The following is a 26056-nucleotide window of genomic DNA, read 5'->3' as shown; positions in this document are numbered from 1 at the left end:
CGATGAACATCTTCATGTTGATCATATCTACTATACGACTCATGCTCGACCTTTCAGTCTCTTGTGTTCCGAGGCCATGTCTGTACATGCTAGGATCGTCAAGTCAACCTAAGTGTTTCGCGTGTGTAAATCTGGCTTACACCCGTTGTATGTGAACGTAAGAATCTATCACACCCGATCATCACGTGGTGCTTCGAAACGACGAACTTTCGCAACGGTGCACAGTTAGGGGGAACACTTTCTTAAAATTTTAATGAGGGATCATCTTATTTACTACCGTCGTTCTAAGCAAATAAGATGCATAAACATGATAAACATCACATGCAGTCAAATAGTGACATGATATGGCCAATATCATTTTGCTCCTTTTGATCTCCATCTTTGGGGCTCCACGATCATCATCGTCACCGGCATGACACCATGATCTCCATCATCATGATCTCCATCATCGTGTCTTCATGAAGTTGTCTCGCCAACTATTACTTCTACTAGTATGGCTACCGGTTAGCAATAAAGTAAAGTAATTACATGGCGTTGTTTAATGACACGCAGGTCATACAATAAATTAAGACAACTCCTATGGCTCCTGCCGGTTGTCATACTCATCGACATGCAAGTCGTGATTCCTATTACAAGAACATGATCAATCTCATACATCACATATCATTCATCGCATTCTTCTTGGCCATATCACATCACATAGCATACCCTGCAAAAACAAGTTAGACGTCCTCTAATTGTTGTTTGCATGCTTTACGTGGCTGCTATGGGTTTCTAGCAAGAACGTTTCTTACCTACACAAAAGCCACAACGTGATATGCCAATTGCTATTTACCCTTCATAAGGACCCTTTTCATCAAATCCGATCCGACTAAAGTGGGAGAGACTGGCACCCGCTAGCAACCTTATGCAACAAGTGCATGTCAGTCGGTGGAACCTGTCTCACGTAAGTGTACGTGTAAGGTCGGTCCGGGCCGCTTCATCCCACAATGCCGCCGAATCAAGATTGGACTAGAAACGGTAAGCATATTGAACAAAATCAACACCCACAACTACTTTGTGTTCTACTCGTGCAAAGAATCTACGCAATAGACCTAGCTCATGATGCCACTGTTGGGGAACATAGCAGAAATTCAAAATTTTCCTACGTGTCACCAAGATCTATCTATGGAGAAACAAGCAACAAGGGGAAGGAGAGTTCATCTACATACCCTTGTAGATCGCTAAGCGTAAGCGTTCAAGAGAACGGGGTTGAAGGAGTCGTACTCGTCGTGATCCAAATCACCGAAGATCCTAGTGCCGAACGGACGGCACCTCCGCGTTCAACACACGTACAGCTCAGTGACGTCTCCCATGCCTTGATCCAGCAAGGAGAGAGGGAGAGGTTGAGGAAGACTCCATCCAACAGCAGCACAATGGCGTGGTGGTGGTGGAGGAGCGTGGCAATCCTGCAGGGCTTCGCCAAGCACCGCGAGAGAGGAGGAGTACTTGGGAGAGGGGGAGGGCTGCGCCAGAACTTGGGGTGCAGCTGCCCTCCCACCCCTCCACTATTTATAGGTGGGGAAAAGAGGGGGCCGCCCCCCCCCCTAGATCCCATCTAGGGTTGGGGGCGGCGGCCAAGGGGGGAGGAGTGCCTCCCAAGTCAAGTGGAGGCCCTCCCCCTTAGGGTTTCCCCCTTCCGATGCGCATGGGCCTTGGGGGGCTGGTGCCCCTAGCCCATTAAGGCTAGGGCGCCCCATTACAGCCCATTCTACTGTATTGGACGTGGTGGAACAATTTCCGGACCTCCGGACCCCTTCGGAATCCTCCGGAACCTTCTGGAAGCTTCCCGGTACAATACCGGAAAAACCCGAACTTTTCCCGGAACCCGAACAACAACTTTCCATATATAAATCTTTACCTCCGGACCATTCCGAAACTCCTCGTGACGTCTGGGATCTCATCCGGGACTCTGAACAACATTCGGTAACCACATACAAACTTCCTTTATAACCCTAGCATCATCGAACCTTAAGTGTGTAGACCCTACGGGTTCGGGAGACATGTAGACATGACCGAGACGTTCTCCGGTCAATAACCAACAGCGGGATCTGGATACCCATGTTGGCTCCCACATGTTCCACGATGATCTCATCAGATGAACCACGATGTCAAGGACTCAATCGATCCTGTATACAATTCCCTTTGTCTAACGGTATTGTACTTGCCCGAGATTCGATCGTCAGTATACCGATACCTTGTTCAATCTCGTTACCGGCAAGTCTCTTTACTCGTTCTGTAACACATCATCCCGTGATCAACCCCTTGGTCACATTGTGCACATTATGATGATGTCCTACCGTGTGGGCCCAGAGATACCTCTCCGTTTACACGGAGTGACAAATCCCAGTCTCGATTCGTGCCAACCCAACAGATACTTTTGGAGATACCTGTAGTGCACCTTTATAGCCACCCAGTTACTTTGTGACGTTTGGTACACCCAAAGCATTCCTACGGTATCCGGGAGTTGCACAATCTCATGGTCTAAGGAAATGATACTTGACATTAGAAAACCTTTAGCATATGAACTACGATCTTTGTGCTAGGCTTAGGATTGGGTCTTGTCCATCACATCATTCTGCTAATGATGTGATCCCATTATCAACGACATCTAATGTCCATGGTCAGGAAACCGTAACCATCTGTTGATCAACGAGCTAGTCAACTAGAGGCTCACTAGGGACATGGTGTTGTCTATGTACCCACACATGTATCTGAGTTTCCTATCAATACAATTATACCATGGATAATAAACGATTATCATGAACAAGGAAATATAATAATAACTAATTTATTATTGTCTCTAGGGCATATTTCCAACAAATCTTATTGTCATATGTTCGGAGATTATCGAACGTGAGCCTCAAATCGTCTACTAGAGTTTCGACGTGCTTGGTTTTGGCGACCACATCGTCTACGTATGCCTCCACTGTTTTGCCGATCTGGTTTGCTAGACATGTCTGAATCATGCGCTGATATGTTGCGCCGGCGTTTTTGAGCCCAAAGGGCATTGTGTTGAAGCAGAATGGGCCGTATGGGGTGATGAATGCCGTTGCGGCCTGGTCGGGCTCCGCCATCTTAATTTGGTGGTAGCCGGAGTATGCGTCGAGGAAACACAATGAATCGTGTCCTGCGGTAGCGTCGATAATTTGATCGATGCGGGGGAGTGGGAAGGGATCCTTTGGGCAAGCCTTGTTGAGGTCCTTAAAATCGACGCATAGGCGCCAGGATTTGTCCTTTTTGGTACCATCACCAGGTTTGCTAGCCAGTCCGGATGTTTTATATCTCTGATGAATCTGGCCTCCAATAATTTGGCTAGCTCCTCTCCCATGGCCTGTCTCTTGGGCTCGAAGAAATGCCGAAGAGCCTGTTTGACTGGCTTGAATCCTTTTAGGATGTTTAGGCTGTGCTCGGCCAGCCGGCGTGGGATTCCTGGCATGTCTAAAGGGTTCCAGGCAAAAATGTCCCAATTTCCGCGTAGGAATTCTTGTAGTGCGGCGTCTACATCAGGGTTTAATTGTGCCCCGATGGAGGCCATTTTTGTAGGGTCCGTTGGATGGACTTGGAATTTGACTATTTCGTCCGCTGGTTTAAAGGAGGTGGACTTGGATCTCTTATCGAGTCTCACATCGTCCCTATTCACCATGGAGCGCAGCGCAGTGAGTTCCTCGGCCGCTAGGGCTTCGGATAGTGCCTCCAGGGCTAGTGCGGCTGTCTTATTTTCAGCGCGGAGTGCTATGTCCGGGTCACTAGCAAGAGTGATGATTCCGTTGGGCCCGGGCATTTTGAGCTTCATGTACCCGTAATGGGGTATGGCTTGAAAAATTGTGAATGCCTCTCGCCCTAATAGGGCGTGATATCCGATGTTGAACGGGGCCACTTGGAACGTGACCTCCTCGGATCTGTAATTGTCCGGCATGCCGAACACCACATCCAGTGTGATTTTTCCTGTACAACATGCTTCCCGACTGGGGATTATTCCTCTAATGGTTGTGCTGCTTCGCTCAATGCGGCTCCAGTTTATTTCCATTTTTCGGAGGGTTTCCTCATAAATGAGGTTCAATCCGCTCCCACCGTCCATGAGTACCTTGGTTAGGCGAAAGTCGTCCGCTATTGGACTGAGGACCAATGTGGCTGATGCTCGGGCTGTTCGGAATTTAGGTTCGTCACTGGCATTAAAGGTAATAGTCGTGTCACTCCATGGGTTTATTGTTGCTACTTGGTAGACTTCGGCAAGGTTGCGGAGTGTTCGTTTCCGCATATTATTTGATGTGAAAGTCTCGAAGACTGTTAATACCGTACTAGTATCCTTGGGGTGGTGCTCTGGAGTTAGAAGCTCTTCGCCACTTTTGGCCACCTGCCGTAGTATCCAACATGCTCTAAGGCTATGAGTTGGAGTGGCGCCCTTTGTACTATGAATTTTGCAGGGTCCATTGAGCCATCCCTCCAGTACGGTTCCATGCCCTATAGAGGGTTTTTGCTTTTTGGTATTTAACCCAGGTGCCTGGCAATGATGCACCTTTTTATTTCAGACTGGGGTTGTATTCAGGGCCGGATTGTCCCAAAAATTGATTTTGGTTTTCCAGGCGCTTTCCATCGCACAGTACTTTCGTACTATGGACGCCAAGTCAGCGAAGCGTGTAATTTCACGATGGCTTACGGCGTTGAGGATTCCCTTGTCCATGCAATTATTGCAGAAGAATGAAATTGCATCCTCCTCACGGCAATCCTTTATCCTGTTCAATACTAGGAGGAATCTGGCCCAGTAATGGTGTATTGTTTCTGCGGGCTCTTGCCGGATTTGGGATAGATCACTTATGTTTGGGTGCGCAGGTGGAATTAAATTCGGAACCCCGTCCAATCTAAGACTCAGGGGCCAAGAAGTTTCCGAATTTGGAAGCTTGGGTTCTTGGATGTTGTCCAATGAATCTAGCCCGCTGCCTGACTTTAGGTTCAGGGCTTGAGTGACGTCCTTCCCTCCGCGGGAATCCGGCATGGAGGGATCGGGAATCTGGACATAGCTAGTCCTTAAGATAAAAGAAGGGTCGCCGCATTGTTCCTCTACCACAGCAACATGGTGGGTAACCTGGGGAGAATTAATCTCTCTCAGATCGGGTTTAGGCCCAATCTGATCGTAGTCTATAGCGACTCCCAGGGCGGCGATGCGATCAAAGAGCTCGTTTAAGGAACATAGCTCCATCGGATCTAACTGCTCGGCGAGTTCCGAGTTAACATGAAGATTGCTTCCGATGACCCGAGAAGTCATCGTCGGTGCGGCGGCCGAACTGGCGGTCATAAGGAAACCGCCTAGCCGGAGAGTTTGTCTGATAGCCAAAGCTCTTTTAGCAACAGTGTCGTCTTTAAAGACGGGATGAGGCATCCTTCCTGACGGCGACGGCACAGAGGAACTCTCAATGAAAGCACCAATGTCGGTGTCAAAACCGGCGGATCTCGGGTAGGGGGTCCCGAACTGTGCGTCTAGGCGGATGGTAACAGGAGACAAGGGACACGATGTTTTTACCCAGGTTCGGGCCCTCTCGATGGAGGTAAAACCCTACTCCTGCTTGATTAATATTGATGATATGGGTAGTACAAGAGTAGATCTACCACGAGATCAAACAGGCTAAACCCTACAAGCTAGCCTATGGTGTGATTGTTGTTCGTCCTATGGACTAAAACCCTCCGGTTTATATAGGCACCGAAGAGGGTTAGGGTTACACAGAGTTGGTTACAATGGTAGGAGATCTACATATCCGTATCGCCAACCTTGCCTTCCACACCAAGGAAAGTCCCATCCGGACATGGGACGAAGTCTTCAATCTTGTATCTTCATAGTCCAGGAGTCCGGGAAATGGTTATAGTCCGGCTATCCCGACACCCCGTAATCCGGGACTCCCTCAGTGATGATGAAGGTTCTCCCCCTAAGTATGTATTGCCTGTTGTTCCTGAGGGTTGTGTTATGTGTCGCGACCGGTTTTCCAATAAAAATATTTATTGATAAACCAGTCTTTTGAGTCCAGTATGAGAGAAATCCTCCTCACTGGTAGACAATTTCTTGATACAATAAGCCAGTAGCATAAAATATATTACAGGGTTGAACTGCGGTCGCTCAACCAAATTATTACAAGCACGCCAATAATCATACATAATGGCGGGCAGGACACAGTGGTGTGGAGACATACTACTGACTCATGGATAGGTTGGTGGTGGAAAAGCACAGCGGGAAGGGAAATACAAGACTCTAAGAATATCATTTCATCGAACGTCGAGGTGAGGCTCGATAAATTTATTTGGTAGCGGAAGCGGATATAAAACAGTGGCCAAATCCAGGGTCGCACGAGACTGACTGGGACTCCTCTAAGTGTCGGACTCGCTATCGAACTCTTCATCCATGAGATCGCCTTCGTCAGCATCTGGCCAAATCAACAAGCCAGTGAGTACTTTGAAAGTACTCGCAAGATAGTTCAGACGAAAGATATAACAAATGCATGCATGGATGCAACATGATTAATTCCTTAATGCACAATAAATAAAATTGGCATAACGGGTAAGTAAAAAGGGAAAACGGCGGTAGTCCGCCTGAAATTCCACAGAACATAAAAAAGGACCGATCGGGTGTCTGAAGCGACGCCTCGAAAGGTGAACAAATAAAAATAAGGAAATGATGCCACAGTCGGGCATCTTAGCGACACCACATAAAGGGCTTTAAAAGAAATACCACAGTCGGGCGTCTGAGCGACGCCACATAAAGGGCTTTTAAAAGAAATGCCACGGTCGGACGTCTGAGCGACATCACAGAAAGGGCTTTAAAAGAAATGCCACAGTCGGACGTCTGAGCGACATCGCAGAAGGGGCTTTAAAAGAAATGCCACAGTCGGACGTCTGAGCGACATCGCAGAAAGGGCTTTAAAAGAAATGCCACAGTCGGACGTCTGAGCGACATCGCAGAAAGGGCTTTATTCACAAGTAAATAATACTCATAATAAACATTCAATTCATGAAAACAAACGGGTTAGTCCATCCACAGGAGTAATCATTTAACCGGACTTAGCACTCATGCGATTCGCCGGAGTCTCTGTCATCAAAGCTGACAATTGATTAGGATAAGATGGAACGAAACTTGACATGGAAGAGATGATTTGGAGGAGTATATGACTCTGCAGAGTTTGTACAAAATTTTTCCCACAGTCAACGGATTTCTGTAGTCACGAAGGACTAGTTCCGTTTACGGTATTTCAGAAGAAAACACAGCTAACCGGTACACACCCATCCTACCTCTCGATGCTAGGAATCACCCTAGTCATCGTCCAAGAAAAACTTTTGAGACGGGGAGATCACAATCTCGAATAGCATGGGATCAAATTTATATACGCGCGCTCTAAGGGGTGCCCCCCCTCTCGGTCCCAACCGGAAACACCCATGCCCCCTGACCGGATGACTGGCTTTAATCCAGGGCCATGGAACCATCATCACGGCCTCTCCTCTTTGGTGTGTACCATGAAAGTGGTTTGCAACTTACTAAACCATATTCCTTGCGGAAAACATGTGGTAGTACAAGGAAGGAAATGATAGGTACTGGACCGATATGGTTTGACACTGAAGTCACATAGTCTGGCGTAAGACTGGCATGCTACAACACTGCCATCGTACCCATCCTCATGCCAACACATGGCCATTCATATTCACATTCATCCACGTATGGATCATTGAACTCACTCACCTTATCATCACATAAAATAACGTTCATCGGTATGCTTACCAACATGTCATGAAACTAACTAAATGCAAAACATGCCGAGACACTCATCATATCAAAAGTTCAAACATGCTTGCCTGGTTCAGAGTAGTCGGAGCCTAGCTCGGTGAAGTTCGCGGCTCCGTCACCTCCTTCGGTATCTACGGTTTAAAGAAAATATATGCGCTAACGTAAATACCAAGGAGAGCACAGAAGGTAAACCAAATATTTTTCAAATAAATCTGATAAAAAACTAGACAAAATTTTAAAGAGGGCAGAAAAAGAATCAATCAAAAATACTTTTCTGAGTAAAAGTTATAAGGGTTTTTGTCCAGGGACTTATCTGTAATGAAACAGAAGATTTCCAGGGGCTAGTTTATAAAAACAGAAAACGCTTCGGTAGCGACTACGCCAGCCCGAAGAGAAAACGTATTCTGCCCGAAGGCGCTTCCAGAAAACGATTCGAAGAGAGAGCAGAGAGGCTGACGGTGGGGTCCCACCTGTCAGGTTCAAATGTTCAAACAGGGCGGCAGAGTTCGCCGGCGCCCGAGAGCCGCGGTGGTCGCCGGCGGCGATCCACGGCGAGGCAGAGAGATCGGGGAGTACCCCCGTGCTCAGGGTACCCTTCCGCGCCAGTTGATGGTGGTGGAGTCGGTCGGCGAGCACCACGTCGACGACGAGCTTTGCTCCGGCGGACAGCGGCTCGGGTGGTCGAGGGGCTCGTCGGAGAGGGCTGCAAAGGTTAAATTGAAGAGGGGGTTATGCTCCTGGCAGCTAGAGAAGGTAACGAACGGGGTTTGAGCGCCGGAGATGGCCTCACCAGAACGAATCGGGCTGGAGGCCGAGGCGGGGCGAGGCGGCCGGAGCTGGGGGAGGAGACCTCCTCGAGGTCCCCCTAGTGGCCTGGCGGGGTGTTGGTGAGTAGTGGGGGTGCTGCGTGCACGAGAGTGAGCTCGGGACCCCTTTATATAGGCGGTCCGAGGCGGTTGCCGTGAACAAGGATCACCGGCGAGCGATTACGGTGGCGCAGTGCTCGGTCGGGGTGGTTAGGGGGTCGAGCGTCATCACGGAGGTTCAATGGGTCCGTTTTGGTGTTAAACTGGCCGGGGTTTGGGTGTTAAGGGCGAGCTCGACGGAACGGTGAGGGTGCGGGCCCGTCGGCGGCGGAGAGCGCGTTCCGTGCTTGCCGGCCACGGTGGCTGTGCAACGGGCGTGCGCTGGCGTGCATGAGGCCACGCGGAGAGCCAGGGAGCGATGGGCGGCGCGGAACGGCGTTCTGCCGTGGTGTGCCTTCTGTCGGCCGCCACGGGAGGTCCCGACGCCGCAGAAGACGCCGGCGAGGGCGAGCCAGCGCGCTACCGACGCCAGGAAGGCTCCACGCACGCGTGTGCAGCTTCGGACAAGAGGAAGAGGCGGCGAGGAACATGCCAAGGGCACTGTGGCCGCGTGACTGAAACTGACGGACTGAAGATGACACTGAAACTGAATTTTCTGAACTTTGAACAGTAACAGTGCCCACCAGGTGTTCGACCGAATGAAATTGGCCTCTAGTGATTTTTCCTTGAGCTGATTTTTGGTGGAGTGGCTTCTCCTTGCTCAAGTAGGCTGCATGATTTTTGGTGGAATTTTTGGAGGAGTGTAGATATGAATTTCACCAAATTTGGCAAATCTGGTCCAAACTTGCAGAGACTGAATTTTGAAAATTTTGAAAAGAGGAGGAGTGGATCAAGATGGTTCTGGGTTGTGGGTTCAAAGGACAATCCAGGAGAATTGGTTTGAGGTCAAAATTCAAATGAAAAAGTGTACTTGCTTTGAAAATCCCTCAGGCTCAAAATAATTTTCAGAATTGAAATGAGGGGGAAAATAATTAGAATAAAAATCCAAAACTAGTTTGGATTAGTTGGGACAGAGAATTTAGGTTGATCACTAGGGGGAGGGGAGGTTTTGGAGGGGTTTTACCACATGGGCAAAAATGCCAAGTCATGGTGGTTCCAAGATATGAAAATCCCAAATTTCATGGAGTTTCTTTTTAAAAGAAAAAGATTAAACTCCCAAAATAATTTTGGGAGAGAACCAACAGAGAAGAAGTTTCAAAAGGTCAAACACCAAAGTTTGAAGCAAGAATAAAAACCTTGCCAAAGGAAAGAAAGTTTTTTTTAAGAGGAAGGTTTTCTGGAAAAATTTAAATGGCCTCTTTTCAAAAACCACAAAGTTTTTGCTGAAAACCAAAGTAAAAATTTTGGAGTGTCACATTATGGATGAAGAAACTGCTAGAGATTTTCTTGCTTGCAATGATAGATCTAATCTTAAGAAGTTATTAGCTAAACAGAAATAGAAAACTCTGAATTCTAGAATGAAATATGACCCTACTTTTGCTACTTCACCTATCTTTGTTACGGATAAGGATTATGAATTCTCCGTCGATCCTGAGATAATTACTTTGGTTGAATCTGATCCTTTTTATGGCCATGAATCTAAAGCTATTGTGGCACATCTTGTTGGGGAACGTAGTAATTTCAAAAAAAAAATCCTACGCACATGCAAGATCATGGTGATGCATAGAAACGAGAGGGGAGAGTGTGTTCATGTACCCTCGTAGACCGAAAGCGGAAGCGTTAGCACAATGCGGTTGATGTAGTCATACGTCTTCATGATCCGACCGCTCAAGTACCGAACGAACGGCACTTCCGAGTTCAGCACACGTTTAACTCGATGACGTCCCTCGAACTCTGATCCAGCCGAGCTTTGAGGGAGAGTTCCATCAGCATGATGGCGTGGTGACGATGATGATGTTCTACCAACGTAGGCTTCGCCTAAGCACCGGTACGATATTATCGAGGTGGATTATGGTGGAGGGGGGCACCGCACACGGCTAAGAGATCCAAGGGATCAATTGTTGTGTCTATGGGGGTGCCCCCTCCTCCGTATATAAAGTAGGGGAGGAAAGGACTGGCCAAGGGGAGGAGGCGTGCCCAAGGGGGGGAGTCCTACTCCCACCGGGAGTAGGACTCCTCCTTTTCCTATTTGGAGAGGGAGAGGGAAGGAAGAGGAAGGAGGGAGGAAGGAAAGGGGGCCGCCCCCCCCCCCCTCCCAATTCGGATTGGGCTTGGGGGCGCCCCTTCCCTTGCTCCTTTCCCCACCTTTCCACTAAAGCCCATTAAGGCCCATATACCTCCTGGGGGGTTCCGATAACCTCCCGGTGCTCCGGTATTATCCCGGTCTCACCCGGAACCATTCCAGTGTGCAAATATAGTCGTCCAATATACCGATCTTTACGTCTCGACCACTTCGAGACTCCTCGTCATGTCCTTGATCATATCCGGGACTCCGAACTACCTTCGGTACATCAAAACACATAAACTCATAATATAACCGCCATCGAACTTTAAGCGTGCAGACCCTACGGGTTCGAGAACTATGTAGACATGACCGAGACACTTCTCCGGTCAATAACCAATACTGGAACCTGGATGCTCATATTGGCTCCCACATATTCTACGAAGATCTTTGTCGGTCAAACCGCATAACAACATACGTTGTTCCCTTTGTCATCGGTATGTTACTTGCCCGAGATTCGATCATCGGTATCTCATTACCTAGTTCAATCTCGTTACTAACAAGTCTCTTTACTCGTGCCATAATACATCATCCCGCAACTAACTCATTAGTTACAATGCTTGCAAGGCTTATAGTGATGTGCATTACCGAGTGGGCCCAGAGATACCTCTTTGAAAATCGGAGTGACAAATCCTAATCTCGAAATATGCCAACCCAACAAGTACCTTCGGAGACACCTATAGAGCACCTTTATAATCACCCAGTTACTTGTGACGTTTGGTAGCACACAAAGTGTTCCTCTGGTAAACTGGAGTTGCATAATCTCATAGTCATAGGAACATGTATAAGTCATGAAGAAAGCAATAGCAGAATACTAAACGATCAAGTGCTAAGCTAACGGAATGGGTCAAGTCAATCACATCATTCTCCTAATGATGTGATACCGTTAATCAAATGACAACTCATGTCTATGGTTAGGAAACATAACCATCTTTAATTAACGAGCTAGTCAAGTAGAGGCATACTAGTGACACTCTATTTGTCTATGTATTCACACATGTATTATGTTTCTGGTCAATACAATTCTAGCATGAATAATAAACATTTATCATGAAATAAGGAAATAAATAATAACTTTATTATTGCCTCTAGGGCATATTTCCTTCAGTCTCCCACTTGCACTAGAGTCTAGCTCACATCGCCATGTGATTTAACAACAATAGTTCACATCACCATGTGATTAACACCCATAGTTCACATTGCTATTTGACCAACACTCAAAGGGTTTACTAGAGTCAGTAATCTAGTTCACATCGTTTATGTGATTTAACACCCAAATAGTACTAAGGTGTGATCATGTTTTGCTTGTGAGAGAAGTTTAGTCAATGAGTCTGCCAAATTCAGATCCGTATGTATTTTGCAAATTTCTATGTCTACAATGCTCTATACGGAGCTACTTTAGCTAATTTCTCCCACTTTCAATATGTATCCAAATTAAGACTTAGAGTCATCTGGATCAGTGCCAAAACTTGTATCGATGTAACCCTTTACGACGAACCTTTTGTCACCTCCATAATCGAGAAACATATCCATATTCCACTAAGGATAATTTTAACCGTTGTTCAGTGATCTACTCCTAGATCACTATTGTACTCCCTTGCCAAAATCAGTGCAGGGTATACAATAGATCTGGTACACAGCATGGCATACTTTATAGAACCTATGGCTGAGGCATAGGGAATGACTTTCATTCTTTTCTATCTTCTGTCGTGGTCGGGATTTGAGTCTTACTCAATTTCACACCTTTGCAACACAGGCAAGAACTCTTTCTTCGACTGTTCCATTTTGAAATACTTCAAAATCTTGTCAAGGTATGTACTCATTGAAAATCTTATCAAGCGTCTTGATCTATCTCAATAGATCTTGATGCTCAATATGTAAGTAGCTTTACGGAGGTCTTTCTTTTAAAGAACTCCTTTCAAAACACTCCTTTATGGTTTCCAGAAAAAATTCTACATCATTTCTGATGAACAATATGTCACTCAAATATACTTATCAGAAAGGTTGTAGTGCTCCCACTCACTTTATTGTAAATACAGGCTTCACCGCAAGTCCGTATAAAACTATATGCTTTGATCAACTTATCAAAGCGTATATTCCAACTCCGAGATGCTTGCACCAGTCCATAGATGGATCACTGGAGCTTGCACATTTTGTTAGCACCTTTAGGATTGACAAAACCTTCTGGTTGCATCATATACAACTTTTCTTTAATAAATCCATTAAGGAATGTAGTTTTGACATCCATTTGCCAGATTTCATAAAATGTGGCAATTTGCTAACATGATTCGGACAGACTTAAGCATTGCTACGAGTGAGAAAATCTCATCGTAGGCAACATCTTGAACTTTGTCAAAAACTTTTTTCGACAAGTCTAGCTTTTTAGATAGTATCAGCGTCCATCTTCCTCTTGAAGATCCATTTAATCTTAGTAGCTCACCAATCATCGGGCAAATCAATCAAAGTCCATACTTTGTTCTCATAGATGGATCATATCTCGGATTTCATGGCCTCTAGCCATTTCGCGAAATCTGGGCTCATCATTGCTTCCTCATAGTTCGTAGGTTTATCATGGTCTAGTAACATGACTTCCAGTATAGGATTACCGTACCAATCTGGTGCGGATCGTGCTCTGGTTGATCTACGAAGTTCTGTAGTAACTTGATCTGAAGTTTCATGATCATCATCATTAACTTCCTCTCTAGTTGGTGTAGGCATCACTGGAACTGATTTCTGTGATGAACTACTTTCCAATTCGGGAGCAGGTACGATTATCTCATCAAGTTCTACTTTCCTCCCACTCACTTCTTTCGAGAGAAACTCCTTCTCTAGAAAGGATCCACTTTTAGCAACGAATTTGCCTTCGGATCTGTGATAGAAGGTGTACCCAACTGTCTCCTTTGGGTATCTTATGAAGATGCATTTTTCCAGTTTGGGTTCGAGCTTATCAGTTTGAAACTTTTTCACATAAGCATCGCATCCCCAAACTTTAAGAAACGACAGCTTAGGTTTCTTGCCAAACCATAGTTCATACGGTGTCGTCTCAACAGATTTAGATGGTGCCCTATTTAACGTGAATGTAGGTGTCTCTAATGCATAACCCCAAAATGATAGAGGTAAATCAGTAAGAAACATCATAGATCGCACTATATCTAATACAGTGCGGTTACGACGTTCGGACACACCATTGTGTTGTGGTGTTCCAGGTGGCATGAGTTTGTGAAACTATTTCACATTTTTTTAACTGAAGGCCAAACTCGTAACTCAAATATTCTCCTTCACGATCAGATCGTAGAAACTTTATTTTCTTGTTAAGATGATTTTCCACAACACTCTGAAATTATATGAACTTTTCAAATGTTTCAGAATTATGTTTCATCAAGTAGATATACTCATATCTGCTCAAATCATCTGTGAAGGTCAGAAAATAACGATATCCGCCACGAGCATCAACACCCATTGGACCGCATACATCGGCATATATTATTTCCAACAAGTCAGTAGCTCGTTCCATTGTTCCGGAGAACGGAGTTTTAGTCATCTTGCCCAAAAGGCACAGTTTGCAAGCATCAAATGATTCATAACCAAGTGATTCCAAAAGTCCATCTTTATGGAGTTTCTTCATGCGCTTTACACTGATATGACCCAAACAGCAGTGTCACAAATAAGTTGCACTATCATTATCAACTTTGCATCTTTGGCATCAATATTATGAATATGCGTATCACTACGATCGAGATCCAACAAACTATTTTCATTGGGTGTATGACCATCAAAGGTTTTATTCATGTAAACAGAACAACAATTATTCTCTGACTTAAATGAATAACCTATTGCAATAAACATGATCAAATCATATTCATGCTCAACGCAAACACCAAATAACATTTATTTAGGTTTAACACTAATCCCGAAAGCATAGGGAGTGTGCGATGATGATCATATCGATCTTGGAACCACTTCCAACACACATCATCACTTCACCCTCAACTAGTCTCTGTTTATTCTGTAACTCCTGTTTTGAGTTACTAATTTTTAGCAACCGAACAAGTATCAAAATACTCAAGGGCTACTATAAACACTAGTAAGGTACACATCAATAACCTGTATATCAGATATACCCTTGTTCACTTTACCATCCTTCTTATCCACCAAATTCTTGGGGTAGTCCCGCTTAGGGGTGGGCATATAAAACGATGACCGAAGTGCCGAACCGAATTAACCGTGACCGAACCCGAAGGCACCGAAACCGAATTCTTTGATGATAAATTTGGTCAGCCAATCTACAAAACCGAATTTTGTTCGGTCAATTCGGTTGTACTTATCGAATACCCGAATACACCAAAGTATCGAAGAAATCGATGGACTCCGGAGAAACCTGCGTAGCCACGGCCCACACGACCCAACTACTGGGCCTGGAGACCAATAAATCCTTCTCCCGATCCCTGTGATAACCCACAAGTGTAGGGGATCGCAACAGCTTTCGAGGGTAAAGTATTCAACCCAAATTTATTGATTCAACACAAGGGGAGCCAAAGAATATTCTTGAGTATTAGCAGTTGAGTTGTCAATTCAACCACACCTGGATAACTTAGTATCTGCAGCAAAGTATTTAGTAGCAAAGTAGTATGATAATAAAGGTAATGGTAGCAAAAGTAATATTTTTTGTGTTTTTTAGTGATTGTAGCAATAGCAACGGAAAAGTAAATAAGCGAAGAACAATATGTGAAAAGCTCGTAGGCAATGGATCAGTGATGGATAATTATGTCGGATGCGATTACTCATGTAATAGCTATAACATAGGATGACACAGAACTAGCTCCAGATCATCAATGTAATGTAGGCATGTATTCCGTAAATAGTCACACGTGCTTATGGAAAAGAACTTGCATGACATCTTTTGTCCTACCCTCCCGTGGCAGCGGCGTCCTAGCGGCAACTAAAGGATATTAAGGCCTCCTTTTAATAGAGAACTGGAACAAAGCATTAGCACATAGTGAATACATGAACTCCTCAAACTACGGCCATCACCGAGAAGTATCCCGATTATTGTCACTTCGGGGTTGTCGGATCATAACACATAATATGTGACTATAGACTTGCAAGATAGGATCAATAACTCACATATATTCATGAAAACATAATAGGTTCAGATCTGAAATCATGGCACTCGGGCCCTAGTGACAAGCATTAAGCATAGCAAAGTCATAGCAACATCAATCTCAGAACATAGTGGATACTAGGGATCAAACCCTAACAAAACTAACTTGATTACATGGTAAATCTCATCCAACCCATCATCGTCCAGCAAGCCTATGATGGAATTACTCATGCACGGCGGTGAGCATCATGAAATTGGTGATGGAGGATGGTTGATGATGACGACGGCAACGAATCCCCCTCTCCGGAGCCCCGAACGGACTCCAGATCAGCCCTCCCGAGAGAGATTAGGGCTTGGCGGCGGCTCCGTATCGTAAAACGCGATGAAACTTTCTCTCTGATTTTTTCTCCGCGAGACGGAATATATGGAGTTGGAGTTGAGGTCGGCGGAGCCTCAGGGGGCCCACGAGACAGGGGGCGCGCCCAGGGGGGAGGGCGCGCCCCCACCCTCCTGGACAGGGTGTGGGCCTCGTGGTCTTGATTCCTTCGCCAGTATTTTTTATATTTTCCAAAAAGTGCCTCCGTGGATTTTTAGGACATTCCGAGAACTTTTGTTTTCTACACATAAAACAACATCATGGCTCTTCTGCTGAAAACAACATCAGAACGGGTTAGTTTCATTCAAATCATGCAAGTTAGAGTCCAAAACAAGGGCAAAAGTGTTTGGAAAAGTAGATACGTTGGAGACGTATCACCCTGCCGCATACGCGCATCCACATCGACACCTCAATGCACAACCGTACCCAGCCGCCGCCCGCTACTCTCTTGGCCGCTGCAACCTTGCCGCCCCCGCCTTCTACTTCTACCCATCCCTGCGGCTGACGGCGTGATCCACTTCCAAGTTCCAACTCTAACTCTCTCAACCCCGGACCTATGATCCTATCCATCCCGCTGACGAAAGTAGCACCTCGTACAGATGGAAGATAACCGGCGACGCGACGACCATCTCTTCCAATGATTGAAGCCCGATCCACTGAAGCCCGATGCGTAGATCCGAGATGGAAATCTTGGTATGTGATGGCAGAAAGAAGGGAGTGGGGAGGCGCACAGATCTAGGGATTTGATTTTCAAGAGAAAGGGGTGAGGTGGTGGAGGAGGCTCATGAATTGCAACTTGCAATTAGCGTGTATTTTTGCTATAATTGATCCTTGTATATGCCATATGGGTTGGATGCCTGGATCTCTGGTCGCCTGCACATTTTTTCTTTTTGTCGGTTTTTTTGAAGACTGATTCTATTTTGTTTTTGAGCAAAGTCTCAGTCTGTATGTTCAATTCATGTCGAACTTTGGAACGGCAATGTTCAACGCCAGTTTGTGTTCGACATAGTGTCGGTGTCAAAACCGGCGGATCTTGGGTAGGGGGTCCCGAACTGTGCGTCTAGGCAGATGGTTACAGGAGACAAGGGACACGATGTTTTTACCCAGGTTCGGGCCCTCTCGATGGAGGTAAAACCCTACTCCTGCTTGATTGATATTGATGATATGGGTAGTACAAGAGTGGATCTACCACGAGATCAAGGAGGCTAAACCCTAGAAGCTAGCCTATGGTATGATTGTTGTTTGTCCTATGGACTAAACCCTCCGGTTTATATAGACACCGGAGAGGGCTAGGGTTACACACAGAGTCAGTTACAATGGTAGGAGATCTACATATCCGTATTGCCAAGCTTGCCTTCCACGCCAAGGAAAGTCCCATCCGGACACGGGACGAAGTCTTCAATCTTGTATCTTCATAGTCTTGGAGTCCGACCGATGATGATAGTTCGGCTATCCGGACACCCCCTAGTCCAGGACTCCTTCAGTAGCCCCTGAACCAGGCTTTAATGACGACGAGCCCGGCGCGTATATTGTCTTCGGCGTTGCAAGGTGGGTTCTCCTCCAAATTCCATGTGCTTGCCGAATAGTGTCCGGCTTCCTTATAAATGTTGCGCTCCTTGGCTTCCACGTCCAATAATGGCCCTCTTCCACGTGTCGTATGAATGCGAAAAGCCAGGGTATTTTTACGTTTTACCCCCAAGCTGCACGAATAAGCTGCCTATAAGAGAGGCAAGGATCTAGATCCAAATCACACCATCCTCCTTCCGCGAGTACTCGTCGGAGCGCCTCTGGCAAAAATCCACTCCATCATGGACAGTCGACGTGGCTCCTCCTCTTGTGCTCCCAGCCCTCAGCCAGGAGATTGGAGGAGATGTTCAGTCCCGCACAGCGAGCTGGTGACGCTCCAAGCGGAGGGATACCTTCCCCCGCCTTCATGGTTCCGGTTCGAGCCGGACTAGCCACCTACAAAGGTGGAAAGCAGGCGGAGAACACCCCCAATCCCTCCAAAGGAGAGCGGGTGTGCTTCGTCCCTTATCTAATAAGGGGACTCAGATTTCCCGTACATCCGTTTCTCTGGGGGCTCCTGGAGTTCTACAGACTCCAGCTTCACCACCTTACACCCGCCTCCATTTTGCATATTGCGGGTTTTGTAGCTCTTTGCGAGCTGTTCTTGGGCATCAAGCCCCATTTTGCGCTGTGGAAGAGATTGTTTTGCCTCGTACCTCGTTCTCACGAGGGGTCGATATACCAAGTGGGCGGAGCCGAAATATGGTGCATCGCCGGGACCGGATATCTATCTGAAACCCCGAAGAAGGCGTCCGAAGACTGGCCTTCGGAATGGTTTTATATGGAAGATGCCCCACTGCCGGACCCAGTTCGGATCAGCCTCCCGGAGTTCAGCAACGCTCCTCTGAAGAAATGCTTGAGTTGGCGCCCGCAGAGCCCTCAACGGGAAGATGATAGGAGCATCCATTATCTGATGGATCAGATAAGGTTACTGGCCCATTGCGAATTGACCATGATTGGAGTCATGGCCATGTGCATTATGCGAGGGGTGCAGCAGCTCCAAGATAGGGGCCACCCCATGTGGGATTTCAACGGGGAGAATGACGCCACCCGTCATGGCCGCAAGGGGCCGGGATCGGCTGCCAATCTGGTGAAGATCCTGTCCGGCTTGTACAAAGGGGAGAAGGAGGACTTCCTCCGCACGAGTCCATTGAATGGATTCTCCATGAATAACCCTCGGAGTTGGGTAGGCGGACGTCTATCTATCCGATCCGTGCTTTCAAAGTTAAGTGTCTTACTTTATGATTTCGACGCAGGAACTGCGCCGGGATGTGGAGGGCATACACAGCCCGACTCCACAACCCGAGGATCCGGGAAGATCCCTTGATCTGGCCTCCGAAGAGGATCCGGACATAGAGGTGGAGCTGATTGACGGGGTGTTCCACCAACTTAGCATGGACAATGCTCTAGTCGCCATTACGGCTGACTACCCTGGTTTATCTCCGGCTTCCCAGGTAACTATGACCGGAGTCCTGACACCATTACTTCATCCGTGCTTATTTCTGACCACCGTATACCAACGGTGTCTCGCAGGAGGTGCCTTCAAGGCGGGAAGCCGAACCTGCGGCGGCTGACCAACAAGGGTCAGTTCGGCCCAGCAGGCGGAAGAGGAGTGCGGTGCGAATCGAAACGTCACCACAACGGTATAGCATGCCACCGTTTTTAAGGGAAAGATTCCTGGGAGGTATATTAATGCTCATGACTTTTCCAGGAGAAAGAGCGCTCGCCGGACTGTGCCTGGAGAGGTTGCCAACCAAGCCTCCGCCAGCCAGGCTCCAACACCTGGTCCGGAGGGGGAGGAGAGCGCAAGGCGCGAGCCGGATGCTCCTCCAACGGAGGATGCCGACAGGCTGTCCGCCACCAGGTCTGAGGTGGAGAGCGCCATGAATCACAGGCGCCGCCGGACAGTTCTTCGTGACACGTGTTACTCCTCGGAGGTGTTGAATGCCTTTAATGCGGGAGACGCGCACCTCCGTGCCGCTCGAGATGGTTTAACCAGAGCCACAGAGCAGTATGTGAAAGACATACGGGTAAGAAATTTTAATAGTTATATATGCCAGTAGCCCCCGAGACTTAAAATAGTTAGAATAACTGATTTAAGGATCATTCGATATGCAGGATCTTACGAAGAAGAATACCCACCTGTCCCAGGAGCTTCGAGAGTGCAAGGCCCAACTTGAGGCCGCACTAGCCGCCGCAGGAGGAGCCACAGAGACCCCCTATGGTAACACATATTTCAAAAAGATAAGCGGTTTTTGAAGTGCGGCGTGCGTATAAGTCTGACAATAATATTGTAGGTGGTGCCGGACTTGATCCGGACAAGCGGCAGCTAGTGTGCCAGCTGAAGGCCGGCGAGAGGGTGCTTATGAAGGTGCAGCAGGAGAGGAACAAACTCCAAGATGCCCACACCCAGCTGGGCGAAGAGCTAGAAGGTGTTCGGGCCCAACTGTCTGGCTCCGTGAAGGAGAATCAGCGGCTTCGTCGCGGCATTTATGGTAAGTGCTTGAGAAAACTCCTTTGAAAAGAAGAGTTCGGCGAGGGAGTCGATTGACAAAAATGTGTCTGTAGGTGTGCTCACGGGTCGTCCTACGGAGGAAATGCCCGGTTCAACGGATGATCTACTTCCTGAGCTGCTGCAGCTGCACGAACGTGTTCCGCAGGCGATGAGCGGCGTCGTCCAGGCCTTATGGCCGTCTGTCTCCCTGCCCGAGGGTCTTGGAGGGCTTGCGAAGAAGCTTCAGGGAGCACGGCAGCGCTTCCGTCTATGGAAGATATCGGCTTGCCGTCAAGGCGCCCGGGAGGCCTGGGCCATGGTGAAGACGCGGTACACGAAGGCTGATCCAAACCACATGGCCGAGGTCGGACCTATGGGGCCTGATGGGAAGGAGATCCCTGTGAGCTTAATGTACGGCCAAGTAGAGTTGGCCGCTAAGTATTCCCAACGGGACTGTAAGCTAGACAGCCTGTTAGATGGGATTGAAGAGGAGTACAATCAGTCAATTTGACGATGTAATCTAAAATGACATGTAAAATGCCTTCTAGCCGGATTGTAGATCGTTTGTCTTTGCGGACCTTTTCGCTTCAACCTCGGGACCCTAGAGTCCGGAGTGTGTCCGAATACCCTCACGGTTATGAAAAAACCGGGGCATGCATGGAGACCAGGCATAGGGGTCATTAGTGCTTTATCAGACAAGTGCCCAACTAGTTATGTTATATTACATTGTTAGTAAGAAACATCTTCCAGGGAGAATAGTTCCGTTAGGGGTTCCTTTCCCTGGGAGGCATGCCCTAAAGTGCATGTCCGGACTGCAAAAAGAGCAGAAAAGCATCTGGGGCAGATAAATAAATAAATAAGAAATCATCTTTCAAGTCACCGACTGAATATTCCCTTAAGAACGCTAGCTTTCGGCTTCACCCAGTTTGAGGTACACATCTGGCTGACCCGGTAGTAACAATCGCAGAGGTGCTCCCTTTACCTCCTAGCCGAACAATCGGGAACGTAGGTGTAAGCACAGGAGCCAGGCAACCCAGCTTGGCCAAAACTTAAGTCATATCGATGCATATAATGGTGAGTAAAAGGTACATGCGGAAGTGTGACGTATGCGTCACGCATGAAGCCCGTATAAATAAGCTTATGTTAAAGAAGCCCCCAGGTATAATGAGTGCGAGCAGCACGTCAAGTGTGTGCGAACGATGCGCAGATCAGCCCACAAAGGCTTTACGAAAAGAAGGGAGGAAGGAAAAAACAAAAGATAGCTAAATTTTAAAATGTGGACGGAGGAAGGAGACGAACTCTGAGTCCGGCGCTAGGCATAGAATCTTCGGAGGCGGGCTGCGTTCCATTGGTTCGGCAAGAGTCGATTGTTCGATGCGTTTCATAGACGGTATGCTCTGCCAGTCAGGACTTGATCGATGATGAAGGGACCTTCCCACTTGGGCTTGAGTTTGTCCTTTTTCTTGTCCGGCAGACGTAGAACTAGTTCGCCAACATTGTAAGTTTTGGCCCGTACTTCTCTACTTTGATATCTTCGAGCCTGCTGCTGATAGAATGTGGAACGAGCCTTTGCCACGTCGCGCTCCTCCTCCAATGCGTCCAAACTGTCCTGCTGATCCAACTCGGCTTCTCTTTCTTCGTACATGCGCACACGAGGTGAGTCATGAATTATATCGCAGGGCAAAACTGCCTCTGCGCCGTATATCATTTTTTATGTTAGATAATGTGCTGAAATTCTGCTTAATTATTTGGAATGTTATATACGCATGCTGGTTTGGTGTTGTTCGGTCATAACTGAGACTCGAACCGAAGTCTACGTGCACCGAAGTCTCGGTTAGTATTTTCTTAGGACACCGATCGGTCAACAAAATCTAGAAACCGAACTTTTAGAAAACCCGAAGCACCGAACCGATCAGTTCGGGGGAACCGAACGCCTAGGCCTAGTTCTGCTTCCAGTGACCAGTCCTGTTGCAGTAGAAGCACTTAGTCTCAGGCTTAGGTCCAGACTTGGGCTTCTTCCCTTGAGCAGCAACTTGCTTGCTGTTCTTCTTGAAGTTCCCCTTCTTCCCTTTGCCCTTTTCTTGAAACTAGTGATCTTGTCAACCATCAACACTTGATGCTTTTCTTGTTTTCTACCATCGTCGATTTTAGCATCACGAAGAGCTTGGGAATCATTTCTGCTATCCCTTGCATATTATAGTTCATCACAAAGTTCTAGTAACTTGGTGATAGTGACTAGAGAACTCTATCAATCACTATCTTATCTGGAAGATTAACTCCCACTTGATTCAAGTGATTGTAGTACTCAGACATTCTGAGCACATGCTCACTAGATGAGCTATTCTCCTCCATCTTGTAGGCAAAGTACTTGTCAAAGGTCTCATACCTTTTGACTCGGGAATGAGTATGAAATACCAATTTCAACTCTTGGAACATCTTATATGGTCCGTGGCATTCAAAACATTTTTGAAGTCCCGGTTCTAAGTTGTAAAGCATGGTGCACTAAACTATCAAGTAGTCATCATACCGAGCTTTTTCAAACGTTCATAATGTTTGCATCTGCTCCTGCAATAGGTCTATCACCTAGCGGTGCATCAAGGACATAATTCTTCTGTGCAGCAATGAGGATAATCCTCAGATCACGGATCCAATCCGCATCATTGCTACTAACATCTTTCAACATTGTTTTTCTCTAGGAACATATCAAAATAAACATAGGGAAGCAACAATGTGAGCTATTGATCTACAACATCAAGACATGCAAAATACTATCAGGTACTAAGTTCATGATAAATTTAAGTTCAATTAATCATATTACTTAAGAACTCCCACTTAGATAGTCATCCCTCTAATCATCTAAGCGATCACGTGATCCATATCAACTAAACCATGTCCGATCATCACGTGAGATGGAGTAGTTTCAATGGTGAACATCACTATGTTGATCATATCTACTATATGATTCACGCTCGACCTTTGGGTCTCAGTGTTCCGAGGCCATATCTGCATATGCTAGGCTCGTCAAGTCTACCCTGAGTATTCTGCGTGTGCAACTATTTTGCACCCGTTGTATTTGAACGTAGAGCCTATCACACCCGATCATCACGTGGTGTCTCAGCACGAAGAACTTTTGCAACGGTGCATACTCAGGGAGAACACTTATACCTTGAAATTTAGTGAGAGATCATCTTATAATGCTACTGTCGAACTAAGCAAAATAAGATGCATAAAAGATAAACATCACATGCAATCAATATAAGTGATATGATATGGCCATCATCATCTTGTGCTTGTGATCTCCATCTCCGAAGCACCGCCATGATCACCATCATCACTGGCGCAACACCTTGATCTCCATTGTAGCATCGTTGTCGTCTCGCCAACTATTGCTTCTACGACTATCGCTACCGCTTAGTGATGAAGTAAAGCAATTACAGGGCGATTGCATTGCATACAATAAAGTGACAACCATATGGCTCCTGCCAGTTGCCGATAACTCGGTTACAAAACATGATCATCTCATACAATATAATATAGTATCATGCCTTGACCATATCACATCACAACATGCCCTGCAAAAACAAGTTAGACGTCCTCTACTTTGTTGTTGCAAGTTTTACGTGGCTGCTACAGGCTGAGCAAGAACCGTTCTTACCTACGCATCAAAACCACAACGATAGTTCGTCAAGTTAGTGCTGTTTTAACCTTCTCAAGGACCGGGCGTAACCACACTTGGTTCAACTAAAGTTGGATAAACTGACACCCGCTAGTCACCTGTGTGCAAAGCACGGCGGTAAAACCAGTCTCGCGTAAGCGTACGCGTAATGTCGGTCCAGGCCGCTACATCCAACAATACCGCCGAACCAAAGTGTGACATGCTGGTAAGCAGTATGACTTGTATCGCCCACAACTCACTTGTGTTCTACTCGTGCATATAACATCAGCGCATAAAACCTGACTCGAATGCCACTGTTGGGGAACGTAGTAATTTCAAAAAAATTCCTACGCACATGCAAGATCATGGTGATGCATAACAACAAGAGGGGAGAGTGTCTCCACATACCCTCGTAGACCGAAAGTGGAAGCGTTAGCACAACGCGGTTGATGTAGTCGTACGTCTTCACGATCCGATCGATCAAGTACCAAACGCACGGCACCTCCGAGTTCAGCACACGTTCAACTCGATGACGTCCCTCGAACTCCGATCCAGCTGAGCTTTGAGGGAGAGTTCCGTCAGCACAACGGCGTGGTGACGACGATGATGTTCTACCAATGCAGGGCTTCGCCTAAGCACCGCTACGATATAATCGAGGTGGATTATGGTGGAGGGGGGCACCACACACGGCTAAGAGATCCAAGGGATCAATTATTGTGTCTATGGGGTGCCCCCCTCCTTCGTATATAAAGGAGGGGAGGAGAGGGCCGGCCAAGGGGAGGAGGCGCGCCCAAGGGGGGGAGTGGGAGTAGGACTCCTCCTTTTCCTATTTGGAGAGGGAGAGGGAAGGAAGAGGAAGGAGGGACGAAGTAAAGGGGGGCGGCACCCCTCCCAATTCGGATTGGGCTTGGGGGGTGCGCCCGCTCCCTTGCTCCTTTCCCCTCCTTTTCACTAAAGCCCATTAAGGCACATATACCTCCCGGGGGGTTCCGATAACCTCCCGGTGCTCCGGTATTATCCCGATCACACCCGCAACCATTCCGGTGTCCAAATATAGTCGTCCAATATATCGATTTTTACGTCTCGACCATTTCAAGACTCCTCGTCATGTCCTTGATCATATCCAGGACTCCGAACTACCTTCGGTACATCAAAACACATAAACTCATAATATAACCATCATCGAACTTTAAGCGTGCGGACCCTACGGGTTCGAGAACTATGTAGACATGACCGAGACACTTCTCCGGTCAATAACCAATAGCGGAACCTGGATGCTCATATTGGCTCCCACATATTCTACGAAGATCTTTGTCGGTCAAACCGCATAACAACATACATTGTTCCCTTTGTCATCGGTATGTTACTTGCCCGAGATTCAATCGCCGGTATCTCAATACCTAGTCCAATCTCGTTACTGGAAAGTCTCTTTACTCGTTCCGTAATACATCATCCCACAACTAACTCATTAGTTACAATGCTTGCAAGGCTTATAGTGATGTGCATTACCGAGTGGGCCCAGAGATACCTCTCCGAAAATCGGAGTGACAAATCCTAATCTCGAAATACGCCAACCCAACAAGTACCTTCGAAGACATCTGTAGAGCACCTTTATAATCACCCAGTTACGTTGTGACGTTTGGTAGCACACAAAGTGTTCCTCTGGTAAATAGGAGTTGCATAATCTCATAGTCATAGGAACATGTATAAGTCATGAAGAAAGCAATAGCAGAATACTAAACGATCAAGTGCTAAGCTAACGGAATGGGTCAAGTCAATCACATCATTCTCCTAATGATGTGATCCCGTTAATCAAATGACAACTCATGTATATGGTTAGGAAACATAACCATCTTTAATTAACGAGCTAGTCAAGTAGAGGCATACTAGTGACACTCTGTTTGTCTATGTATTCACACATGTATTATGTTTCCGGTTAATACAATTCTAGCATGAATAATAAACATTTATCA

The sequence above is a fragment of the Triticum dicoccoides genome, chromosome 6B, assembly GCF_002162155.2.
Source record: "Triticum dicoccoides isolate Atlit2015 ecotype Zavitan chromosome 6B, WEW_v2.0, whole genome shotgun sequence".
NCBI classification, from domain to species: domain Eukaryota; kingdom Viridiplantae; phylum Streptophyta; class Magnoliopsida; order Poales; family Poaceae; genus Triticum; species Triticum dicoccoides.
The sequence above is the reverse complement of the archived record's forward strand: the minus strand, read 5'-3'. Positions refer to the sequence as shown.